The sequence below is a fragment of the Lepidochelys kempii genome, chromosome 11 (genome assembly GCF_965140265.1).
Source record: "Lepidochelys kempii isolate rLepKem1 chromosome 11, rLepKem1.hap2, whole genome shotgun sequence".
NCBI classification, from domain to species: domain Eukaryota; kingdom Metazoa; phylum Chordata; order Testudines; family Cheloniidae; genus Lepidochelys; species Lepidochelys kempii.
In genome coordinates this window covers 75,233,381-75,247,826 of record NC_133266.1, presented here as the reverse complement: position 1 = coordinate 75,247,826, position 14,446 = coordinate 75,233,381, and the positions used below count along the sequence as shown (strand labels likewise).

The window sequence follows — 14,446 nt, the reverse complement described above, 5'->3', positions numbered from 1 at the left end:
AAAACCAAGACACCTCTGTTCCCAGAGAAGCCAGGAAAAGGAACAAAGGATTGTCATCTAGAAGGCTTGAGGGTCTGGAAGGATGGATTAGCAGCTGCAAATATGTTGACTTATTCTCAACTATTCCAAAATCTGGACTGTATTAGCAGGGGGAAAATAACCAGTAAACTTTAAGTGAAGTATTTCCCATACTATTTATAACGTCCAATGAGAACAATAGGCCACCCAAACAATGACAAAGAAATCACAGCGAGACCCATGACAAATTTAGGCTGCAGTTTATTTAACCCCTTTTCTGGAAAGGAATTGCAGGGGGGATTTAACACGTCTATTTTATGTAGCCCAATGGGGGAATAGTAGAATTTGTAGAGAGTTTTGAAGTCTCTCTCCATGAGATTATTTCTGAGAGAACTACCAAGATGGCAGCCAGGGGATGGGAGTGGAGCTGGGTCACTTTCAATAGCTTCAGATTTATTTCTTCTGCATATCTGAGCTCATTTATGTGTCTTTCAATCATGTAAATTCTGAGACCGATCTTGTCTCAATACACATACATTAGACAATCATGACATGAGACAGACGGTTTCTATTCACTACTTGAAGGCAAGGAGTGCATTAGGGGCAACTCCGAGGGAAATATTATTGATGGAGCTATCAGTCTAAATTCTACACCAGTTTTTTATCTTCCCTTTAGGTTATAGCCATGGAAATTCACCCATGCTAGTCTGCTGAAAGATAAAAGCATCGAAATCTGCCTCCAAAGACCGTGACAGGCTGAAGCAGACGGAGAAGGGAGAGATGCCCACATTCAAATCGAAACGGAACGCTGAGACCTGACTGTTGCAACGCTGGCCCCCACCCGTCTCTGCACCGGGGGGGGCCAAGCTGAGCCTGAGAAGAGGCAGAATTGACCGATGAACATTGCCAAAGAGCCCCAGTAACACACCAGCAGCCCCCCATCCACCACCCCCTCCAGCCCCCTGCACCTCCCGCCCAGCGGCAGCCTCGCCCGTCAGCGCCTCCCCCTCCCTCCCCACTCCTCCCGCTGTTCTGCAGTGCGCAGGAGGCTCTGGTGGGGAAGGGGCAGGAGCGAGGGCATGGCAGGCTCGGGGGAAGGGGCAGGGGCCTTGGGGGAAGGGGTGGAGAGGTGGCAGGACCTGGGGCAGAGCAGGGGGTTGAGCAGTGAGCACCCCACAGCGTATTGGAAAGTTGGCATCTGTATCTCCAGCCTCGGAGTCAGCGCTGTGCAAGGAGCCGCGTATTAACCTCTGACGAGCCGCATGCGGCCCCGGAGCCACAGGTCAGCCACCCCTGCCCGAGGGGAAGGAGGCACCAACCTGTCATGTGCGATCGAAGGAGCAGGAAAAGAATGTGGGAATTACCTTCTGTAAAAACTCATCTTTTGTCGAAAACCTGTGGAAAAAGCTGATGCAAGAAGTTGTTGACAGAGGGATAGTCCGCGTCTCTCAGCAGCTCCTTGGGTCACCAGCCGTTGTCAACCAAGCCAGTTGGCAGACTGAAGGCAGGGCAAGAATGCTGAGGCCGAACAGTCTTTGCTGTTGGCATCCGTGACCTCACAATCAACTTAAGCATCAACACACACAGACCCCCCACCCGGAGAGACACGCACACACAGAAGCTGGTAACATTTACAACATGGAGAGATGCACCCAAAATCTCGAGGACTTTTGATTTGGGGGAGGGCATCATCGGCGCTGACTGCATGGGTGTCCCGGGGCTGGAGCAGCCATGGGGAAAAATTAGTGGGTGCTTAGCAGCCACCGGCAGCCAAGCTCTGCCCTCCCCCAGAGTATCTCTCACTGACCAACTCCTCCCCCACCCTGCCAGGGCCCAATATTCCCATTGCTCTGACTGCTTGCTGTGTGCGCCACGATCTCTGTGAGAGTAAGGGGGAGACGTTTATGGCGGGCTGGGAAGTTGAGGCAAATCGCCTGGCCGCTGGTTACGCGCAGCCAGGCACCAGGGCGGTTCGAAGAGCACAGCGGGGCGCGCTGCACATCAGACAAGCTTTGAAAACCCAGTTTCATGGCTGGCCAGGCTACGGGGTGACAGTTCTGTTTGTTTCTCCTTGATGAAAACCTGCCCCCTTGGTTCTCTCTATGTCCCTGTAAGCCAACCGCCCTCCCCTCCCCACTTCGATCACCGCTTGCAGAGGCAAGAAAGTCATTGTTTCAAATTCATGCATTCTTTATTCATTTGTCACAGAAATAGAGGGAGAACTGCCAAGGTAGCCCGGGTGGGGTGCAGGAGGAGGGAAGGACAAGGCCACACTGCACTTCAAACTTCTTGAATGCCAGCCGTCTGATGCTTGAGCAAACCTCTGGGGTGGAGTGGCTGGGTGCCCGGAGCCCGGCCCCCTGCGCTCTTGGGCGTCTGGGTGAGGAGGCTATGGGGCTTGGGGGGAGGGCGGTTGGTTACACGGGGGCTGCAGTGGCGGTCTGTGCCTTTCCTGCGCCTCAACCATACGCCGGAGCATCTCAGTTTGATCGCCAGTCGCCTCAGCATTGCATCCTGCCTCCTCCCATCATGCTGCTGCCACCTTTCCTCTTGAGCCCGCCACTTGTCCTCGCGTTCATTCTGTGCTTTCTGGGCTCTGCCACTGTCTGCCTCCACGCATTGGGCTGGGCTCTTTCAGGCTGGGTGGACGGCACAAGCTCAGAGAACGGTTCATCGCGAGTGTGTTTTTTTCCCCTTCTTATCTGTGCCAGCCCCTAAGACGGAGATGCGAGTGGCAGCCTTGAAATATTTGCAGCTGCCGGAGGGAAAAAAGGGAGAGTAAAACTGAAAGAGACACACTGGCCATTTCAAAGGAGGGGCTGATGTTTTCGGGTTAATGCGCAGCACAAACCCAACTAACCGCCCCCCCAACACACGCTCCCCCTCCAATTCTCTGGGATGATCGCTTCTCCCCTCCCACCACCGCGTGGCTAACAGGCAGGATGATTTCTTTTCAGCCACAGGCAAACAGTCCAGCAGGAACAGCCACCTCTGAATGTCCCCTTAATAAAATTCCCCGATTTCAACCAGGTGACCGTGAATGATGTCACTCTCCTGAGGATAACACAGAGAGATAAAGAACGGATGTTGCTTGAATGCCAGCAAACACCGGGACCACACGCTGCCATGCTTTCTTATGCAATGATTCCAGACTACGTGCTACCGGCCTGCCGTGGGAAAGTGTCCTACCATGGAGGACGCGATAAGGCTGCCCTCCCCAGAAACCTTTTGGAACGGCTTTGGGAGTACCTCCAGGACAGCTTCATTGAGATGTCCCTGGAGGATTTCCCCTCCATCCCCGGACACGTGAACAGACTTTTCCTATAGCTGTACTGGCCACAAATGCATCCCAAGTCTTCAGGGCAAATTAATCATTAAACACGCTTGCTTTTAAACCGTGTATTATATTTACAAAGGTACACTCACCAGAGCTGCCTTCTCCGCCTTCAAGGTCCTGGAGCCCGGTTTGGGAGGGTACCGTCTCCAGGGCGATCAACAGTTCCTGGCTGTCAGGGAGAACGGTTTCTCCACTTGCCTGGTGTGTGCTATCTTCAACCTCCCCCTCCTCCTCATCTTCCTCGTCCCCGAAATCCTCATCCCTGTGTCGTGAGATGCCCTTGCAGGAGTCCACGTACAGGGGTGGGGTAGTTGCAGGGGCACCCCGAGAACTGCATGCAGCTCAACATAGAAGCGGCATGTCTGGGGCTCTGACCCCGAGCGGGTGTTTGCCTCTTGGGTTTTTTGGTAGGCTTGCCTGAGCTCCTTAAGTTTCACATGGCACTGCTGCGGGTCCCTGTGATAGCCTCTGTCCTTGGAGATTTTTTCAAATATTTTGGCATTCTGTCTTTTGGAACGAAGTTCTGATAGCACGGATTCGTCTCCCCATACAGCAATCAGATCCAGTGCCTCCCATTCGGGCCATGCTGGAGCTCTTTTGCGATTGTGGGACTCCATGGTCACCTCTGCTGATGGGATCTGCACGGTCACCTGTGCGGATCAGCCTGCCCCGCTGGCCAAACAGGAAATGAAATTCAAAAGTTCGCGGGGCTTTTGCTGTCTACCTGGCCAGTGCATCCGAGCTGAGAGTGCTGTCCAGAGCGGTCACAATGGAGCACTGTGGGATAGCTCCCAGAGGCCAATACGGTCGAATTGCCTCCACACTAACCCAAATTCAACCCGGCGATGTCGATTTCAGCGCTAATCCCCTCGTCGGGGAGGAGTACAGAAATCGATTTTCAGAGCCCATTAAGTCGACAAAAATGGCTTAGAATCATAGAATCATAGAATATCAGGGTTGGAAGGGACCCCAGAAGGTCATCTAGTCCAACCCCCTGCTCAAAGCAGGACCAATTCCCAGTTAAATCATCCCAGCCAGGGCTTTGTCAAGCCTGACCTTAAAAACCTCTAAGGAAGGAGATTCTACCACCTCCCTAGGTAACGCATTCCAGTGTTTCACCACCCTCTTAGTGAAAAAGTTTTTCCTAATATCCAATCTAAACCTCCCCCACTGCAACTTGAGACCATTACTCCTCGTTCTGTCATCTGCTACCATTGAGAACAGTCTAGAGCCATCCTCTTTGGAACCCCCTTTCAGGTAGTTGAAAGCAGCTATCAAATCCCCCCTCATTCTTCTCTTCTGCAGGCTAAACAATCCCAGCTCCCTCAGCCTCTCCTCATAACTCATGTGTTCCAGTCCCCTAATCATTTTTGTTGCCCTTCGCTGGACTCTCTCCAATTTATCCACATCCTTCTTGAAGTGTGGGGCCCAAAACTGGACACAGTACTCCAGATGAGGCCTCACCAATGTCGAATAGAGGGGAACGATCACGTCCCTCGATCTGCTCGCTATGCCCCTACTTATACATCCCAAAATGCCATTGGCCTTCTTGGCAACAAGGGCACACTGCTGACTCATATCCAGCTTCTCGTCCACTGTCACCCCTAGGTCCTTTTCCGCAGAACTGCTGCCTAGCCATTCGGTCCCTAGTCTGTAGCTGTGCATTGGGTTCTTCCGTCCTAAGTGCAGGACCCTGCACTTATCCTTATTGAACCTCATCAGATTCCTTTTGGCCCAATCTTCCAATTGGTCTAGGTCCTTCTGTATCCTATCCCTCCCCTCCAGCATATCTACCACTCCTCCCAGTTTAGTATCATCCGCAAATTTGCTGAGAGTGCAATCCACACCATCCTCCAGATCATTTATGAAGATATTGAATAAAACCGGCCCCAGGACCGACCCTTGGGGCACTCCACTTGATACCGGCTGCCAACTAGACATGGAGCCACCGATCACTACCCGTTGAGCCCGACAATCTAGCCAGCTTTCTACCCACCTTATAGTGCATTCATCCAGCCCATACTTCCTTAACTTGGTGACAAGAATACTATGGGAGACCGTGTCAAAAGCTTTGCGTGACCAGAGAGATTGAAGTGTTCTCCGACTGGTTTATGAATGTTATAATTCTTGACATCTGATTTGTGTCCATATATTCTTTTACGTAGAGGCTGTCCAGTTTGACCAATGTACATGGCAGAGGGGCCTTGCTGGCACATGATGGCATATATCACATTGGTGGATGTGCAGGTGAACGAGCCTCTGATAGTGTGGCTGATGTGATTAGGCCCTGGGATGGTGTCCCCTGAATAGATATGTGGGCACAGTTGGCAACGGGCTTTGTTGCAAGGATAGGTTCCTGGGTTAGTGGTTCTGTTGTGTGGTATGTGGTTGTTGGTGAGTATTTGCTTCAGGTTGGGGGGCTGTCTGTAGGCAAGGACTGGCCTGTCTCCCAAGATTTGTGAGAGTGTTGGGTCATCCTTCAGGATAGGTTGTAGATCCTGAATAATGTTGGAGGGGTTTTAGTTGGGGGCTGAAGGTGACGGCTGGTGGCGTTCTGTTATTTTCTTTGTGAGGCCTGTCCTGTAGTAGGTGACTTTTGGGTGCTCTTCTGGCTCTGTCAATCTGTTTCTTCACTTCCGCAGGTGGGTATTGTAGTTGTAAGAAGGCTTGATAGAGATCTTGTAGGTGTTTGTCTCTGTCAGAGGGGTTGGAGCAAATGCGGTTGTATCGCAGAGCTTGGCTGTAGACGATGGATCGTGTGGTGTGGTCAGGGTGAAAGCTGGAGGCATGTAGGTAGGAACAGCGGTCAGTAGGTTTCCAGTATAGGGTGGTGTTTATGTGACCATCGTTTATGAGCACAGTAGTGTCCAGGAAGTGGATCTTAATCGCGTCTCTGCTAAGGCTGCATCTACACTCCCCCTTGTGTCGGTAGAACGTATGTGGCTCGGGGTGTGAATAAGCCACCCCCCGAGTGACACAAGTTACACAGACCTAAGCGCCGGTGTGGACAGTGCTATGGTGCTGGGAGAGCTTCTCTTGCCAACATGGCTACGGCTGCTCGTTGAGGGTGGAGAGCTCCCTCCCGTTGGCTTCCAGCCGCTCCAGTAGAGACTGCCACTGGGGGCCACGTCACTCACAGCTGTGAGGGCCGAGCGGTTAAGGCGTTGGACTCGAAATCCAATCGGGTTTCCCTGCGCGGGTTCAAGTCCTGCTCACAGCGAGGCCTGTGTTTTAGCCACATTTGCTCACCAGGGCAATACATCTCCACCGACCCTGGGACGCTCTCCATACACTCCCCACCCCAGGTAAACCCTGTTCTGCTCCTTTCAGGGGGATGCCTGGGATGGTGCCTCACGCTGTGTCCCTGCGGTCTCAGGCCTCTGCCCCTCACCCAGCGCCCCCCGGCTCAGCCCCACCCCTGGGTGCTGCTCCTCTCCAGAGCGTGGAAGGAGCTGAGCACGGGCAACCCGTAGAAGAGGCCACAGGAGCCTGAGCCTCCCCCAAAAGGCCGTCCATGCGGGCGGAAACGCTGGGAATGTGGGGCGGGTCTCCCCTCCGGAGGCCCGTAGGCCCATGGTCATCTTTCGAGTGCTGGAAGCGAAGCTCCAGAGAAGTGGGGGCCCCGCCTGCACCCCGCTCCCCTCTGCCTCTTAGCCCGATGCCCTGCTCTTGCTCTGCCTCTTCCCATCCCCCCTCCGCCTCCTCCCCCAAAACCTGCACCCCAACCCCCCTCGGCCCCGTCTTCTCGTGCCTCTTCCTGTCCTGCTCCACCTCCTTCCCCAAGGACCCCACTGCCCCCCGCTCACCGAAGACAGAGAAAAGGGACGGGTGCCTGGCCTCATGGCCCCCCGGTAGCCCCCCTTCGGGGAAAGGGGTGGAGAGGAGCAAGCAGGGGGTGAGTGGAGTCCTGGGGGAAGAGGCGGAGAGGAGCGAGGGGCAGGTAGGGGGACCTCGGGGGCCAGAGGAGTGAACAGTGGGGGGGCGGGGCCTCGGAGGAAGAGGATGACCGGGGGCGGGACCTCTGTGGCAGGGCCATGCTCTAGGCCCCGGTGGCCCCCCAACTTCTCGGGGTCATCTGAAACCCAGGATGAAGGTAACACAGGGCCTGGTTCCTCTTTGGGCTAAGATTCCATAACACCTCTCCCTTCCTGGCAGTGTGAAGGGGCTGCACAGGGGCATAAAGCCCTCCAGACACGGCCGGAGACAGGGAAAGGGCCGTCAATGCGGAAGAGAATCAGGCCCAGAGTTAGACAAGGGGTGCAGAGAATATTCTGGATTCAGGTCATTGCACTTCGCCCTTGCTCGAAATGCTTCCTGTATTTTCTCCATTTCACTCCCTGACTCTCGATCTCTGCCCCTTTCCCCGTTTCGTCCTCAGAATTAGCACGTTCAGCCAGTTAATCGCAGCAATCCCGCCATAAGACAGCAGCCTGAAATCTCAGCTCTCCCCCGCCCCTCGCACGAGACCTGCTGCCAGCTGAACTGGAGAAAGAATGGGGAACGTCTCTGGCAGAGGGTGTGAAACAGACACCCGGAAAAGGTGAGCTTTCACAAGGACTGCTGGGCACGCATGGACTGTGGGTGGGGCGGGGGCTGCCAGACCTCCCTCAGCTGACCAGACAGCAAGTGTGAAAAATCGGGACGGGGGTGGGAGGTAATCGGAGCCTATATAAGAAAAAGACCCAAAAATCGGGACTGTCCCTCTAAAATCGGGACACCTGGCCACCCTAGACCTCCCCCACAGACTGCCACTGAGTGAGTGGGGGGCAGTTGCACAGACCTGCAGTGACCACACGGATTGTGAGGTTTGCTCCCCTCCTGTCTCCAGTGGGGCTGAGGTTTCTCCCTGAGCCTGCTGAGCCCTGTGGCCCTTCCCAGCCACGCCCGTGGGAGCAGAAAACACCGAGAGACCAGGCCGGGGAGGTCATATGGTTTATTGGACCCGGTTCTGTTGGGGAGAGTGTAGCCAGACAGCCAGCCCCCCCCTGCTCAGACCAGCATTGCTGGAAACACAGGAGGAAGCCGGAACAGGGCACTTAACATATATTCCAGCACAGCCTTTGAAGCTGTGAAAGCACAGGTGTGCTGCTACAATGTGCCTCTGGGAACAGATACAAGGATTAAGCTCACAGCAGGCAGAGGCCCTGTGACAGACATTGCTCTTTGCCCCTACTAAATAGAGTGATGCACTCACACCAACATCCTAGGTGGGAAAATATTTACCCTGATAAAAGAAATGTCCAGTAGTCGACACTTATTGTTTCTCTCCCTTGCAAGTGTAAACTACTCTTGCGAAAGCTGGCGTCACCCCAACAGACCAGCCTCAATTTGGCATAAGAAAGGAGAAAGAGAATAAAGGAGTACAGAGGTATAAGTAGGGGACCTACAGCACCATGATTTTTGAGTGCTTTTCACTATCTATCTGCTGGTCAGATAAGTGACAGCCTCCCAAGGCTTCTGCAGCTAAGAGGGTCCCTACGCCTTGTCCCTTATTCGTCTTTCCGCGGAATTGAGTGACCGATCCTGGCTTGGCACCGCTGGAATCGAGAGATGCAAGGAGGGTAAGAAGCACCCATACCTGATCTCCTATCTTTAGTGTACACATATTTTGAAATAGAGCTCTATACTTTGTTTTCTTTCTTTGGGATTGTGGCTTCAGTTTTGTAACTTGTTTGTGTGTGTAACATCTCTACATTTAAATAAGTAGGCACTAGCAATTTTGTAACCACATGATTAGAATGTAGCTTAATAAATTTTGGTAACCATTTATGCATAAGCCTGACTTGTTTTCTCTGCTTTACTGTAAAGCAGCCAACACAATTAAAGAACCTCAGCCGTTTTGGCTCTAAAGCCTGGCCATTAGGTGAGAGTACTAAGAGCCTAGCGTTGAGTTGTGCCGCCTCCACGGGGCAAACTCTTGGGGCACCTGTCAGTCAATCCTGGCTGCCCGCTGCGAAGGAGCTCTGAGCTCTAGCAGTTAAAGTCACGGGTGTGGAGAGGCTCTTAGTGCTGCCATTGGGGCACCTGTCAGTCAGTATTGACTGCTCGCTGCGAAGGAGCTCTGAGCTCTAGCAGTTAAAGTCACGGGTGGTTAGGACCTTGGGGCATCCGTCAGCCTAGCCCGGGCTGCCCGCCGCGAAGGGACAGTGTGTCCTAGCGGTTAAAGTCACGGATGGTATAAACGGGCATAGCTGGCACCTCACCAAACATCCTTGGCCCCTCTCTTTTACGCTGGCTGAGAGTCACGGCAGTCTCGAGATCGGGGTTGCTTTCTTCCCTCTGGGAGTAGAGGCCCCAGGGGTCCAGAGTGAGGGGACTCCCTGAGGGGGCCCACGGCAGACAGGCATGCTCAAGGCTGAGAGAAGAGGGGTCCAGGAGGCGGAAGGGCCTACGGCTTAACCCTCGAGAGAGTGGATCTCCGAGAAGGGCTGTCACACTGAAGGGGGTTCCTCCCAAGGACTGTACGAGGCTGAGAGAGAGCACAAGTCCTGTGAGTCCGTGACGCCATCCATGGATAGATAAAGAGAGGATGGAAAGGGAGGTGATTCAGCAGTGGGGAGACTGACACTGGAATACTGCATCCCGTTCTGGTGTCCACATTTCAAAAATAACGTTAAAAAAACTGGAGAGGGTGCAGAAAAGAGCCATATTTGAGGGATGGAGAAGATTTATAAGGAGGGATTGAAAAACTCAGTCTGTTTAGTTTTTAAAAAGATGGAGAGGTGAGCTGATGGCAGCCTGCAGTGCCTTCGCTGAGAGAAAACACCAAGTATTTAAAGGGCTCTTTAGTCTTGCAAAGAAAGGCAGAACAAGAACCAATGGCTGGAAGCAGAAATCAGAAAAATTCTCCTTAGAACAAGGCAGAGATTTGTAAGAGGGAGGGCGACTCATCACTGGAACAAACTGGCAAGAGAAGTGATGGATTCTCCATCTCTTGATGTCTTCCAGTGAAGACTAGATGCCCTTCGGGAAAGTGCTTTCATCAAAAAGCAGCTCTTGTGACACACGGGAGGGCTGGGAGATGCAGGGCATCATATTAGATGCTCCAATGCTCCCTTCTGGCCTTAAGTCGACTAATTTATGAAAAACTGGTGGTTTATTGTATAGCCGGCTCCATCCCCCGACTCACCAGTCATTGAGTGCGGAGATCCGGGGGCAACAACTCCAAGCTCCAAGAGGCTGGGCAGGGGCAGGACATCAGCTGGGAGGGGAGGGGTGGGGGGGGCAGTGACATCACAAAGGCCTTTTGCAGGACCTCAGCCCATTGGGCAAAGGTGGTGGGGAGGGGGTGACCTCACAGAGAGACCCCGACATCAGCGGGGCAGGGCCGAGGTGCAGGGCTAGGGCAGTCGCTGAGACCCCCCCGGCTTTGCTGCCGCACGTCTCCTTCTCCCGGTCTCCCCTCGAGGACGGGGAGAGAATTAGGATTCACGTCGTAGCATGAGGAGGAGCCTCTGTGGAGTTTTCTCCTTTCCGACCCCTGGTTGTGCCAGAAAACGAATGTCCCTTGGACAAGGTCGGAGGCTGCGAGAGGTTTGGAACCTGTTGGGTCTGATGCACCTGCTGCAGGCAGGATTCTCGGCACAGAAAACACTGGCTTAAGGGGGCAGAATGTGATTTCCTACCAAGCACTTTGACGCTTGGAATAACTGGGGACCTTGGGGTTTATCCTTTTGGGTTTCCCTTTTCCTCTTTCCTCCCTCCTTTCTCCTCTTCTCTTGCTTCTTTTTCCCCTGTTTCCCTCTCTCTCCCAAGGAGGAGGGTGGGCAAGGGGGGGTTGCTCTCATCGCGGGAGGTCCTCACAAAGAGGTGGGTCTGGATCTGAGAGCGATCCGCTCTGATGGTGACCTGGCCGTCCTGTGGGACCTCTGGTGAGACCTCTCAGCCGCCCGCCCCTCAGAGTCTCAGGGCTGGTTGGCCGAGCGGGGGGCTATCGACAGCGAGGAGACTCAGGTCCTTTTGGTCTCGTTTCAAATCAGGCAAATAAGTCACAATCAATGCAACGTATGGGATTAATCTTGCTGCTTCAGGGGCGGAAGGTGGCAGGGTCTTGGGGGAAGGGGTGGAGCGGGGCGGGGTCTGGGGCGGAGGGGGGGTTGCCCCGGGCCCGCACCCCCCTCGGGACGGCCTTGGCAGCAGTACTGGTCCCACCCCGCGGCAGGGCCGGGTTGGAACCAGGTACGGCCGGGGCAGGGCAGGGCAGGGCAGGGGGTGGGGGAAAGCTGGGCGGGCGGGAGCCGGGGGAGGTACCTCTCTCCAAGCCAGACCTCGTAACCTGAGATCCAGAGAGGCAGGGGGGGCTCAGGACACACCCCTCCCATCGGCCTTTCCCGTTGGTTAGCGTCGGTGTGGAGATGCCTCGCACGCTGGGTTTTGTGGGTCCTACTTTCAGGCACCTCCTTCTTCCTGTAAGCGGGGGAATAGTCCCGCTCTTGTGGGGAACTGTCCTGGCTTCTGCACGACCCCGGTGAAGTGGGCTCGTGAAAGGTTCTGAGTCCTCGCTCCCACTCCCTTTCCCCAGAGGCCTCCCTACCCTGGAGGACTCCCCTTCCACTCTCCTGTCTGGCAGAGTCCTCATAACCCCGACAAGGCTGGACCCAGGATTCCTGGGGGGCTCGACCCCCAACCCTGCGGTGGTCAGCTAGGACAGGGGCTCGGGTGTCCCTACTCCGGGGTACTCTCTGTACTGGGCACTTCTCTGACCCACTAATTATTACATATAATTTAAAGCAAATGCAAGTTATTTAATCAACAATTAATTTTAAAAAGAATAAGGGAAAATGGGAAAGGTGAAAGGAAACACATCACCCCGCTCTGTGGCAGGGAACATCACAAACAGCATCTCTGGAACGTCAGGGCAGTTCACAGTCTGCTCCTTGTGAGTCCCAGGCCCCTTCTCCGGCCCTGGCCGTGCTGCGGGGATGCTGCGGGTCGGACACTCGCTCTGGTGGTGGCCACACGCTCTCAGGCTCGAAGTGGCAGGACCCTTCTTCCCAGTGTGGCCCCCGCCCTGTCGGGGTTACGATCCAAGCCTGGCCTGCAGAGCCCCTTGGCTGAGGCGTCTCCCTGTGCGGGGCCCGCTGCCCAGGGTCCCCCTCGCTCTCCCCAGCTGCTCACCGCACCCAGCTCCGGACTGCTCCAGCCCCAGCCCCACCACTCGGTCTCTGCACGGCTGCTGCTCTGCCCCCAGCTCCCTGGGCTGCTTCTCTGGCCCCTCTGGCTCTGGTTGCTCCCAGGACAGGTCTGCTCTCTCTGGGCTGCTTTACTGGTCCCTCTGGATCGGCACAGCTCCGCTCCCCAGCTCAGCTCGGGCCCCTGCTTTCTCCTTAGCTCGGCCCCACTCTGTCCGTCTGACCCAGGCAAATCCAGCTCTCACAGAGGACGGGACCCCCCTGGCCTCCTGACTCCCTCATTAGCCTTCTCGCCCTGTCATTCAGGCTGACCTGGAGCGTTGGCCTCTCCCCATTGTTCCTGGGGACTATCAGTCTCAGGGTCCTGGTTTCCCATCGACCCTTCCCCTTTTAGTACTGGGAGCGAGCCAACCAAAACACCCCCACTGACTGTTAGTAAGGGGGCAACAGTCCCCTCACATTTAGGCTGTAGCTGCGGGGGGTTGAGGATCGGCAGCATCTCAGTATCAGATTTAGGGAGCTAAAGTGAAAGTAGCAGCCAAGCCCAGCTCAGTATTTTTGTGGAGCTAGCCCCTGGTGCCTAACCTGTTTGGAACAGCCCCCTAGGCCCCCATCTGTGTTGTCAGGTGCCCGATCCCAGACCTACATTATTTGAAACAGATGCTTTTGAAAAACGTACCAAAAGTCTAACGGGCTCTAAAAATCAGCTGAATACATTCCGGGCCTACAAGCGCTAAAATACTTTCATCAAAACAGTGTCTTGTGCTTTGAACGGTATCACGACATGGCAGGGGCTGACAGTCAGTGCTAAATGTGTGAAGACCCATTTTTCATGATTCTTGCTAAAGCCAGTCAGCAAATGTCGTCTAGGAGTAAGTGCTGTAATTATGGGGAAGAAAAATCTGCATTTTTCACACGTAACAGAATGGAATAACTGCATTCAAAAATAAAACGATGGAAAACTTGAAAGGCCACAAGCCCTCTCAGTCCTACTGCTTGTTCAGCCAATCGCTCAGACAAACAGGGGTTTGTTGACATTTGCAGGAGCTAATGTTGCCCACTTCTCGTTGACGTGTCACCTAAAAGGGAGACCAGGCATTGACAGGGCACTGTTGTAGCTGGCATCGCAGGATATTGACAGGCCAGATGTGCTGAAGAATCATACGTCCCTTCGCGTTTCAGGCACCGTTCCAGAGCTCATGCGTCCATGTTGAGGACAGATTGAGATGTCGCCAGCGGAAGGTTCATTTCCTTGTTCGGTGGTTGGGATCTTGTCGTTTCCACATTGGCGTGTTGCTCTTTTCAGACTTCTGAAACCACGCGCCACACCTCATCCCGCTCAAATTTTGGAGTCCAATTTCAGACTCTTAACTCTTGGGTCAAGTCCTGTGGCTATCTTTAGAAATCTCACATTGGTCCTTCTTCGCCTTTTGTCAGATCTGCAGTGAAAGTGTTCTTAAAACGAACACCACGTGTTGGGTCATCCTCCGAGATGGCTAGGAGATGAAATCTGTGGCAGAGTGCAGGTAAAAGAGAGCAGGAGAAGACAATTCTCCCCCAAGGAGCTGAGTCACCGATTTAATTCTGTCCTGGATGGTTATAAACTGTTCAGGAAGGACAGGCAGGGCAGAAAAGGTGGGGGAGTTGCACTGTATGTAAGGGAGCAGTATGACTGTTCAGAGCTCAAGTATGAAACTGCAGAAAAACCTGAGTGTCTCTGGATTAATTTTAGAAGCGTGAGCAACAAGGGTGATGTCGTGGTGGTAGTCTGCTATAGACCACCGGACCAGGTGGATGAGGCTTTCTTCCGGCAACTCACGGAAGTTACTACGTTGCAGGCCCCGGTTCTCATGGGAGACTTCAATCACCCTGATATCTGCTGGGAGAGCAATACAGCGGTGCACAGACAATCCAGAAAGTTTTTGGAAAGGGTTGGGGACAATTTCCTGGTGCAAGTGCT

The 14,446-nt window shown here is 54.0% G+C and overlaps 1 non-coding gene across 1 annotated transcript; it reads left to right on the top strand.

Moving 5' to 3' along the window:
• Window positions 1-6,493: 6,493 nt before the first annotated feature.
• Window positions 6,494-6,575, top strand: TRNAS-CGA (transfer RNA serine (anticodon CGA)). Its single transcript has one exon. It is a non-coding gene; the product is annotated as a tRNA-Ser (tRNA).
• The last annotated feature ends 7,871 nt before the right edge of the window (window positions 6,576-14,446 follow it).